Here is a 12,505-nt window from a genome sequence, read left to right on the forward strand (position 1 = left end):
GAAAAAGGAAATAAGAAAAAATTTCCAGGATGGAACGAGGTTCGAACCTGGGCCCTCTGCGTGGGAGCCCAGTGTTCTGCCTCAGGGCCATGCTGGGGCTTGGAACTGCGTTGCAAAAAGACCCTATACAGGCTTCATGTAGGGAAGGAACCACATTAACATATGTAATGTAGAGTGGTAGAAGAGTAAAATTACAACCAGGCGTCATACAACACGAATTCTGTAACCAGATGTCACACAATGCGATTTGCGCAACGAGTGGGTTATTTAATGCTTCCAACCCATTACAAAGGGCTCTGCCATAATTCTCCATCGTCTTCAGCCACAGCATCAACAAAGTGAACATAATGCCTTACAGGTGTTTAGCGGGTACCACGGTTCTCCGCAGAATGACGAAAAATTGCAGTGGCTGCTTCCCTAATTCACAAAAATTATGATGATTTATAGCGTAGTGGGTTCCTCGCAAGTGCACTTCTATTGGTTGCCAAGAAAGCCAATAAGGCTCCCATGATCCGTTTCCTCAGAGTCTCAGTAAAGTTAATTCCCTCTCTCTTTCTCTTTCTCACGTTAACGTATGTTATAAAGCGTGATGGGAGAGTTAAATAACGACCGGGCGTCACACAATGCGAATTACGTAACTAGGGGTCGTTTAAAGCTCCCAACCCATTACAATGGGCTCAGCCATAATTCTTCATCGTCATCAGCCGTTGCATCAACAAACTGCACATAATGCCTTACAGATGGTACCTTGCTTCTCCGCAGAATGGCGAATAATGTCGTGGTGGGTGCTTCCCAACTTCACAAAAATGATTTGTGGCGTAGTGGGTATGTTGCTAGTGTACTTTCATAGGCGTGCGCACGGTTCCCCATAAGGGGGGGCAAAGGTTCATCGCAGCGCCCCCCCACCCTACTAAGCCAATGTGTGGGGCAGATTTTGCGCCCCCCCTCCCCCTCGTAGGTGACTAGAAGGGTCAATGTACGGGGTAGATTTTGCGCCCCCCTTCTTAGGTGATTAGGGGGGGCGGCTGCTCCCCCCTGTGCGCACGCCTATGTGTACTTGTATTAGTAGCCACAAGAGAGTTTACAACGGGCTCTAGAAATGCCGCTCTTCCAGCTTTCGCTGTGACTGTGCTGCGCTTTCCGCGCAGGCCTGCCGTTTTTTTTTTTACCTATAGGATACAAAGCACAAAATGACACTCGACCCCACTAATCTGCCCAGACCCAATGTCGGATCAAAGAGGTGCCACCCCCCACCCCCCCACCCCCCAAAAAAAAAAATTCTGCCTATGCCACTGCTCATGAGCGTGGTCCCGGAGAGGTGGCTGCGTCTCTCTGGCAGGAACTTTGATTGGCGAGGTCGCGCACGTCTTGTAGTGACTAGTGATTAGCAGTCGGTTCATGCCTTTGTGTGTGCTGTGTATTTCGCGTTGAAGTGAGGACAGCACGAAGGTTGTAATTCGCTCGCTGCAGCAACCGCGTACCTTCATGACAGATCGGATGCCAAAGGAGTTTGTTACTCGTACCTTTGGTGCTGTACTTGCATTGATTTCTTCGCCCTTGCTGGCTAAACCGTGACATTTTGTTATCCCCACGTGTAAAAGTAACAGGCGTGAGTAGCCGTAGCAGTAAACGCAGCGAGCTCTCAGTCATTTTGCAAGTGATTGCAATCAGTAGTGCCGAGCTTATAATCACTATTTTCAGATTTATAGTTCTACGAGGCTCAAAGGAAAGATAATATTGGATGTTCAGCTTCCTTAACGGCACTGCGCGAATGCCAGCAGCCTTATCCCTGTACGGATCGAAGTGCAAAAATTGGTAAAAATAAGCATGTCCCAGACAACCGCCTTTGGAAATGTTTTACATGCTGGCCAGGCTTGTAGCCAGGGGGGGGGGGGGGGTAGCCCCCCCCCCCCCCAATTTTGGTGTAGTAGGTGTTTTTACCAAAAATAAATAATGAAAATAGGTGTTTTTCTTAAATAGTCACGGTTTTCAGCAATCCCCTCCCCCGAAAATAATTCCCGGCTACGGGCCTGACGCTGGCATATTCAATTTGCCGTTTATTATAAACGTGCGCTGCTTAGCAGTACAGTTTCTTGGTCCTGTGAAGCTGCTTCAAGATTTTTTTGTAAAACATTGCATGAAGGAATAAACATAATCACTGTTGATGTTATTTATTTCATTTGATGCTGGATTCCTCCAGCTGAAGCAAGGAAACGGCATATATGGTGCCTTCTCACCCCCAGCCCCATTCCGTGATCTTTTCAAAACTTTACCTCTCCCCCCACTCCCCCCAGCCCGGACAGAAGTTCTGCTCTGACCATTCCAGCCCCAGCCGACCGCGAGCACTGCCTTCGCTGTAACAAAATGTGACACGCTTTAGGCGTGTCTCTCCTCAATTGAAATTCGCCATGGCAGGTATACGAAACCAATGACCCCACGTGCACGCAGGCTACCCAACGCCCAGCGGCGGAGGCGATGGGGAAGAACCATAGGCGTGCTTAGGGTTTCCCTTTGGGGGGTGAGGGATGGTGAAGGTTTATCGCAGCGGCCCCCCTCCCTATTAAGTCAAAGTGTGGGGCAGACTTTGCGCCCTCCCCCACACTTAGGTGACTATAGAGCACCCCCCCCCCCGCTCCCCGTGCGCACGCCTATGGGAAGAACGATACAAGGCGACAGGGACAGACTGTCACCCAAAGGGAAGTATAGCCAGAACCGCTCAAACAGCTAGACAAATCTCAAAAAACAGATTGGAGAAGGTTGCAAACGAGGACCTTCCAAAACACTCTGCAGTGCACCTGAGCAGAGTAAATTACAGACAATACCCAGAAGCGAGCTGCAAGCTCGAACGTGCAGACATATCTTATGGAAATTCACGGAGATCAGATAACTATACAGAGAGGACAACATAAAGAATTAGCGCAGCTTGCACAAAGTCGCAGTAGGCTGGGTCACAGCAGAGCTGCGCTCTTTCCGTTGTTCTTTCTGTTTCTTTATCTATTAATCGCTTCCTCTTTCTATCTTCTTCTCTCTCTCTCTATTTCTCCATTTTTCTTTGATTCTACCTATTTCTTTCTCTATGTCTTTCTTGCTCTTTCTCTTCTCCTCTTTCTTTCGATGCTATGCTTTACTCTCTCCCTCCTTCCCATCCTCCTCACTTTCCTTTCCCATCCTCTTACTGAACTATACCAAACTATACTATGCAAGGCTAATTCAGGGGCGTGGCCCAAGGGGGGGGGGGAGGGGTTCCCACGAAAATTTTCAATTTTGCTTGCGTATATATACACACATACGCGTGCACGAACACACATAAAGTATGGTTGAACCCCCCCCCCTCCCCCCGCCCGAAAAATATTTATGGCTACGACCCCCACAGCCACGGCCGCTCGAGCGGCCGTGGCTGTTTATTCATAAATAATTCTATCTTTCTCTGTCCATTTTTCTTTCTTCCTTCCTCCCTCTCTCTGTACTCGTTCTCTCGCCCATATCAGAGTTACTGCATCCCACGCCGGACAAATCGGCGCACGTGTTCTGGGAGCGAAGCACAAGAAGACCAAGAGAGCGCTGCCGGTTCACGATGATGACAATTTTCTATTTACGACACACGGTGAACCTTGAGCATAGCAACTATTCTGTGAAATCGAACCTTCTCGAGGAGCGATGGCGAAGCGCTCTGACCCTCTGAGATCCTCAACCGACTGTGGGCAATTTAGCGGGCCCTGGCAGCGGGAGAAAGGCTGTGCCTCACCGCATATAATATATAACGCCCGAGTTGCCTGAGCGCAGGCCGGCAGCCTCGCAGGTGCGTTTCTGCATTTTCCGTCCGTCCCTGCTAAAACAACTCCACAATTGAAATCCGCGCCTTGCCAGGTACGAAACGAATGACCCCACGTGACTACCCAACGTCACCAACGTCAACCAACACAACCGCGCATGGTGCCGTTTGTGTAGCGGGTGACCGGCCGAACTGTCAACTTGGCCTTTTCTGGTGAGTCTGCTACCTCAGTCGAACCCACCGAAACACGTTCGTAGCTTCCGAGTTTGCGGAGTGAGAATGCCCCAGCGATGCTTCGTGCCAGGTTGCTCGGACGCGCCGACGAGCAGCAACGGCGAGATGCGCCATTTCTTTCGGCCTCCGAGGGACGACTCCCTGCTCGAAGCGTGGCACGAGGCGATCGCCAGGCCCGACGACAAGAAGATGAACTCCAAGTCGCGGGTGTGCCACATTCACTTTCACGCCGAGGACATCATGAAGGAGTTCGTGCACAACGTAAACGGTGAGCTGGTCGTCATACCGCGCGAGAAGTGGGCGCTCAAGGAAGGCGCCATCCCGCTCATATTTCCCTCCTACCCGAAGTTCCTCTCCAAGAAAGTGTTCCTGCAACAGCGTCAAAGCCGCACACGCAAGCGTCCGTCACTCTTCGAAGACCTCGAGCCTACCCCGGACGAGAGGCTCGACGACATTGAAGACGACGCGACGCCAGAAGCCGCGCACCAGCGTGCGATCGACGAAGCCAAGGAGGCCGCGCGACGTCGGCTGTTCGAAGAGATATCGGCCATAGCGGAGAAAGGGGAACGATTCCACGGCTGGTACGTCAGCAAGGCGGAGGACGACGCTGTCGCCTTCTACAAGCTCCGAGTGCGCGACCGATTGGTCCAAATCGACCGGGCCGTCGTGGTGGCGAGCGACGCGAGACTCACGCTGAGCGCCTCCGGCCGCTCGGTTCCCTCGAACACCTACACGAACGCCGACGGCACGCTGTTCACGGGCCTGGACGGGCTCAAGTCCTTCCTCGACTTCGTGGCTGGTCTCAGGGCGTGTGCCGGGTGCGCCGCGGAGCTGTACCCGCACGTCAAGTGGTCCCTAACCGCTTCGAGGCACGGCGGCTCGTGGCACCACAAGTCGTGCGCCGTTCTGGGCACGCGGCCCGTCTGCCCCCCGTGCCACAAGCTGCGCAAACTGTTCGGAAAGCGGGTGCAGACGCCCCACCGCTGCCGAAGCGCCGGTGTGAGCGACGATGCGGCTCTTGCGAGGCTTCTGCGCCGCAAGGTGATCCGGGCGACCGTGCGCAGAGAGCGGATGAAGCAAGAGCTACGCGCCATCAAGAAGGAAGTGCAGAACGTCAGCAGGCACATGGTTGACAGGGTTCTCGAACTCTTGCCGAGCGATCAAAGGGCCTCCGTGACGGCTGCTCTCAGGCAGGGAGAATGAATGTGTGGTCGGTGTTCCCATATGTGCTCCCTTACTGATTAACCTGTCTATTTCGTGCAAGATGAACCTTTCTATTTCGTGCATTCTGTCGTGGCCAGAAAAAGTAATCACCAGCGACGGTATACACGCCTTGTGTCCAATGAACCAGCGTTCTCATGTAGCCTCAAGCAATGCGAGTATGAGTCAACTCTTATGGTACCGAGTTTGATGTTGGTAAACGTCAAAGGAGGAATTTCTTTTATGCCTTGACCTGTATTTGCTAGTCAGTGCAGTTTCTTTGCTAAAGCACAGATTGCAACACCATGTGCTGGTCTTAAACATCATTGTCATTTGCGCGTTATCTAAACTATGACTTTCCGTATCTACTTTGGCCACTTGTGGTGATTGAACAATCTCACTCAATAAACTGCAGTACATATCCCAGTGACCTAAGGTGTCTACTAGCTTGAGCAACAATGCGCTGGCTGCTCTCTTGGCAAGGAAACTATGGTCAGTGTGTATGCGCCAATCCCCCAGGTGCATGCCATCCTAAATCCTTCCATGCCATGCTGTTATCTTGAATTCTGTTTCAAAAAATGCCTGGTTTCATTATTGTAAACTCCTCTTGCCAACTTTTTGTTTTAACGAACTTATTCCTGTTTTCGCTAAAGTCCCATACTTTCGCTGTCTGACAAGATGCGTGGTGGCATGGCAAAGTGTTGAGATGAAGCCAAGCTCGTCCATGACAGTGCAAGAACAGGAAAAGTACTCCACGAACTGAGCTTCTCCTAGGTCACTTTCACCAGACACATATACGAGCTCAGCTCACCAGTGGCATATAGGAGTTTAATTATGTTCTGGCGATAGCAGCCGATCCGCAAAAGACATCTCCATTTCAAGTGTGGCCGCTTGATTTAAAATCACTATACAACAAAACAGCCAGGATGCTAGAGGTACTGAGATCTGCTATGGAGTTTTAGTTGTGATTCAGTGACTGCTGCAAGTGTTGTGGTATCATTTAACATTGTGGAAAATGGATTTTCATGGTGCATATATACAGACGATGCAGTGAGGTATACGGGTCGAACTCCATTGTGCCTGCTGACGTACCCACAAAATTTCGGGATCAGCAGCTGATGGCGTGGGTGATATGCAGTAGATATCAAAAGAAAGCTTGTACTGGTCTAGCAATCATCTTTGATGGCTCTTGGCACGATTTTTACCTGCTGGACCCTCTGATTACCTGCATCAGTTAAATCAAATTTCGAATGACAAATGTCTGAAAAACATTCGGCAGATCCCACGCCTTGTGGGAATCGGTTTCATGCAAAGCAGTCAGCGAGTACTATGCTGCATTTTTAAAGACGATAGTCTTTCTTGGGGAATTTAAACGCAGAAATTTTGGTCTGTCTATTTGTCTGTCCTTCTGTCTGTCTTTCTGTTTGTCGGCACGTCCCTCGATTCAGCCACTCGGCCAAAGTTGAACCACTTGCCCAAGGGCCAGCCGTCTTGAACTGGTACGGCTGTTCATACTTGTGAACGTTGTCGATCAAAAAGTAAATACCATGCATATCTGAGGTGCAACATCACTAGGTAAGTATTAGGTGGCGTGTTCCTTTAATAGAAAATGCATACGTACGTAATTTTAAGGACCCTAGTTTCTTAAGCTGCGCTGAAAATGCATAAGAATGGAAGCTTGAGCGAGTTGGTATGCGTTCATCTTTGTTGAAACAGCGCTCACTAGACGACGACGAAGTAAAAGAAGGCACAGGACAGGCGCTGCCTGTCCTGTGCCTTCTTTTACTTTGTCGTCGTCTAGTGAGCGCTGTTTCAACAAAGCTGAAAATGCGACTGTGCTGAAATTTGCCTTCCTCCATGCCCTTCGCACGAGCTCATTGTTGTGTTTCGGTTTCGGTTCTGTATTGCACTGTACGAATGCCATGGGTTGGTGTTGAAAAACTTTAGTTTTGAGAAGGCCAAGAAGGTGAAAAAAAATATTTTAAAAATGAAAAAGCAGCGTTGTGGGCGGCCTTCAGGCTGCTGGTTGTGGGCGCCGCTCTGGCGTTCCTGTTTTACCCAGGTGACGTGTAAATAAAAGAGTGTGTGGAGAGTACTCGTTGAGTGCGAACGTTTCTCTGCTTCAGCGCTTCGCGCCAAACCGTGTTTTCGGGCTGGCTGGCGTCCCCGCCGGTCGCGTTGGTCACCGCCGGTCTTCGCCTGCTGCTGCGCGGGGACTACCAGCACGCAACACAGCACTCATGTTTCCCGACGTATTGCCAGATGGCGTCCATATCTCACACAGCGCCTCTTCTATCGTCTTTACACGACATTTGCAGCGAAGCACGCAGATACGCGGCCAATTTTTGGCTTTGAGCCAAGCGTTATAAGGTGTATCGACGTGTTTTTGTAAGTGTAGTAGCTGTGTGCACATCGTGGTCTTACCAAGCACGTCGACAACACTGGCATTCAAAGGGTAACTTATGGTCTAACGTAATGTCAGCACTCACGTTACAGCACACACGTCAGTAATATTGCAGCAAATTGCATTTTAAGGTGCGATGATGTGAACATCACACGCAACTTTCTTTAGCGTATTCCTCCGGTGTCGAGCAGCGCTTGAATATAGCTTGCTGAATCGTATAGGAATACAGGTGTAATGTTTAATTCACTGCTATAAAAGATAAGCCAACACTGGAACCACAGACATTAACCTGACATGGCGCCTGTACCATAGGAGTACATATGTAGTGTTTATTACTTTGTTATAAAATTAGTTAGCCAGCACCACAACCACAATTGACATTGCACCAACATTACGCCTGCATAGGCTGTTTTTCCAAAGCAGTTTCTAGACCTGGCATGGCTCTGTGCTAGAATACCCGATTGCCACGCAGAATGCTTGGGTTCGATTCCTGCTGGGATCCAAATTTTTATTCTTTGCATTCGTCGAGTCAATGCTGATGGTGTCGATTTTTCTTAACGCTCTCGCATTTAAATTACCAATGCCTGTTCTTGCCATTCCTGGGTAGATATAAACTGTCAATCATCTGTGGTGCGTACTTGTACACCTCGGCCCATCGAAACGGGTATGCGCCGCACGTGTCTGGAGGAACGGGTTTGACAACATACGCGACAGGATTGTCACTTTATTCATGTCGTGACCAGACAGTCATATTCGTCAAATCCTCTTATCCTCCCATGCCAATTTTGGTCTAGACCAAGTTAAGGAGGCAATCATGAGAGCACCCAGACGTAGGCGGCTAGATAGATAGATAGATCGATAGATACGTAGATAGAAACGCTCAAACAGAGTTAAGGAGTATGCAGTGCTTGATGGAACGGAAAATGATAGACATAACATTAAAGGATAGGAGTACTGTAGAGTGGACCACAGGACAAACGGGAGTAGCTGACATTAAGAAAGAGAAAACGACCTGGCCGGTGACATGATGCCTGGGTCAGTTAGAGTGGTGGAATGGATACCGAGCGATGGGAAATCCAGCCAAGGATGGCAGAGGGCTTGATGAAATCAAGAAATTCACAAACATAAAATGAAATCGTCTTGTGCGCTGCAGGTTAAATAGGAGACCGTTGGGAGTGGCCTTTGACCTGCAGTGGTCATAAAAATAGGCTGATGATGATAAAATTCAATCTGATCTGTCACATGAAGATTGGTACTATTTAAACTGAAATGTATAACTTTTGCTATTCAAGCAAAGAATTCACTATAAAAATTCTAGGGACATTTGTTTTTGCCCTAATGTAAAGAATAACATTTAGTGGGACCCTACCATTAAGGACACAAACATGGTGATGGTTCAGAATAATTTCTCTGCAAGGTAGCCATGTTTAATTTAATGTGAAAAAGTGCTAATTCCTGAATGCATGGCAGCTACCTTCTGCATAATAATTTCTGGTCATTCAACCAAAATTTTCTCCAGGCATTCTATGAATCCGTTGTCTCAGATTTGACGAATCACTTCTCTTGCCTTATTATTCTACCATGTTCACATTCCTTTAGATCTTGTTACTATGACTGTTCAAATTGATCACTGGTGGTTGATGACCATAGATGACAGTTAGTACACTGAGGCAGTTTAGAACATGCATACCTTCATCAAATACCGAGGAAAGAGAAAAGGTTTCATAGTTGGACATGGTTTTGTTGCTGTAACAGAATTGTGAATTTTGTATCAAATTATCGGAAAAAGAAGTGTGTACATATAGGCGTAAATTCACATGATCGCAATTTGCCCAATATACAAGGAAAGCATGTGGATCGTAATTATGACAGATCCACAGTCTAGTTTTATAGTTAGATAATTAGCAGCACGACAATACAACACTGTCTAATTTGGAGTAGGTATGTCAGGTGGCAATGTAATGGTAGTGCCGTGTATTTGCTGTAGAATGCATGGAGTACACATGTTAACCACTACTCGCCTTGCCAACAGAAACACTGGCATCAGAAAGCGGTGAGGTTAATACATCCCACAATGTTCTGAGGAACTGCATTAGCTTATTGATGACCCTTTTCTTTTTTAATTGTATTGATCTCAGTGTCATAAGCATCTTATTTTTTTTATAGCACTGCCAGCATCACACGAAATGCCACAACCACAGTTTAATAAAAATTCTAGATTTAATGAATAGGTAGCAGTTGTTCTCGTAATCACTCTATCCTATGTCCACTGCCACATGAAGGCCTCTGCTGCCAATGATCCCTAGCCCATCCTTACAGATCCTTCTGTGCTTTCATTAAAGGCTCCATCACAGCACAATCAACCAGCAAATGATAGCTTAAGCCTTCTGAGAGAGGTTCACCTAATGTAGGTAACCTGTTGTTTCTTTTTACCAACGTACTTGGAAGCGAGATGATTTGTCTTCTATCATTGATGATTATGCCACAGATGTGGTCATATCAATAGAAACTTGGCTCACAAGTAAAATTGTTGATAGCAACATGTTATGCTGCCACAATAATTACTAGTTCTTTAGATCTGATAGAAGTGGAAGAGCAGGTGCTGGTGTTCCAATTGTTTGTCAACACGTCATTACTGTTGGGCTATTCCAGTCATGCCCTCGCTACAAATTGTGCGCACACGCATTCATTTTGGATCACAAGAAGTTATTATTTATGCCTGCTATTGTGCACCACATTCCTGTTCGACATTTTGCGATTCTTTACACGACACCCTGAATAGCATTGTCATAAGATACCCTAAGTCTAGTTTTGGGTGAATTTCCCAGATGTCCTGTGGGACAGCAGCAGTGTGGCTCCGTATATCTGTGTACTAATGAAAGCTCGAATTTCATTAATCTCTGACATGATTATAACTTAAGACAATTAAAAAGAACCTATGCAAACTTATGCTACCTCATCAAATGAGTTAGGTTTAGTCCTTACATCAGTTCCAGATGTGTTTTCAGCATTTACATATTTGGCAGGGCTAAGCGACAGTGTCGTCTTACCTCAAGACTTACACTTGTAAAATTTAAACTAGAATGTGCTTCATCAATTTGGGATCCATCTACAACACAACCAGTATACTTGAAGCCATTTAGAACCGGTACGCGCGTTTTGTTGTATGCAATTATTCATGCATTACTAGTATATCCACTATCGACGCTAGCCTTGATCTGCCGGAACTATCATCAAGATATCCCAAGATGCCCAGTTATCGCTCTTTCATAAAATTTATTTTACCGACCCAGAATTTAAAAATGACCTTCTCATACCACCTCTTTATGTATAATTACGAATCAACCACAAGATCAAGGTAAAAGTACCAAGCTGCCAGACGAACATTCCACTCAGTCCTGCCCCCGAGAGCATCCGAATGGAACCACTTCTCCACCTCGGTCATTAGCAACCCAGATCATGAATCTTTTCAAGCTGCTTTTTCTAACGTCGTTTACTATATATGTGGCCACTCCTCTCTCTAACATCATTAGGCATTGAGAGTATTTGAAATAAATCCTGTCTCATGCAAGCTTATTCCGTTTTATGGCTGCAGACTTCTTTATTTCATCAACCTACCTAACTCTCTGTCATCGTCAGGTGCTTTTCCCATCCCTTTGTGTCCATTTCCATTGCCCTAAATGACCATCAGTTATCTGTCCTGTGCATTGCATGGCCACCCAGATCTATCTGTTTGACATCAATTAGAATGTCAGCTGCTCCTTTTTGTTCACCGATCTGAACTGTAGCTAAATAAAAAATCTAAAGTATATGCAATGCTAGCCTACACTCCAATATCCAGTCATGATAAAGAAATCGAGCAGCTTTTGAACATGTTGATTACATAGCCATCATGGGCAACCTCAGTTCAAAAGTGGGGGAAAAGCAGGTTGGAGAACAGGCAACAATGACACATCAACTCTAGACTAAATAGTAGAGGAGAGATGTGGACAATGAATGCCTACTTTCAGAAGTGCCATCACACGAAGTGAGCCTGGAACACTCTTAAAGATGAGACAATAAATAAAACAAATTTTTATTGTTTTCCATCCCTAACATAGCACAGGATGTAGACACGAGGTAAGGGGCAGTGATGATAGGTTAATGAGGTCAAGGATTGCTCTCGACTTGAGAGAAAGGTGCAAATCAGTCCATAGGAGACAGGTTAGTCTATATTCACTCATTATAAATGCAGATTAATTCAGGCTAGTCCTTGCAAATAAACAGCATTAGAACAGTTAAATGGGTGGTAATTAAAGGGCTTGTGAACCACACCTCGTCCTTAGTGAGAACACACATACAGTGCAAAGCATACACTGCTGTGAGTGACTGAGCCAAATCTTGCAGTCATGCGCAGCAAGGAGAGTTCACAAGCAAAACAAAGTCGCCACTTTTTGAACCCCTTCTCTTCATACAAATGCCCATACTCACTCTTTTCGGAGGGCCATCATTCAGCAGATTTTAACACGACAGCGTTAAAGAGCTCGTTTCCCAGAAATTCCGGTGCCAGCTTTGATGTCGGTGTCAGTGTCGTTGGTTGTGAGTGAAAAGTCATCGTGTCCGTGACCAAAAAAATTGAGAAAGATGCAAATAAAATACATAATAAAAATCTCAGGTTCGAGTGAGAATTGAACCCAGGCCACCTGCGTGGCAAGCAGGTGTTCTACCACAGAGCGACGCTGTTGCTCGAAACTGCTTCGGAAAAAAAAACACTATATGAATTTCATGTAGTGGAAAGAGTCTCCTTAACGCATGTAATATTGCGTGGTAGAAGCGTAGAATCGCACCAGGTGTCAAAACATGTGAATTGTGCAACGAGTGGGTGTTTTAAAGGCCCACCCATAAAAAAGCCGTGT

Source organism: Rhipicephalus sanguineus, chromosome 2, assembly GCF_013339695.2.
Source record: "Rhipicephalus sanguineus isolate Rsan-2018 chromosome 2, BIME_Rsan_1.4, whole genome shotgun sequence".
NCBI lineage: Eukaryota > Metazoa > Arthropoda > Arachnida > Ixodida > Ixodidae > Rhipicephalus > Rhipicephalus sanguineus.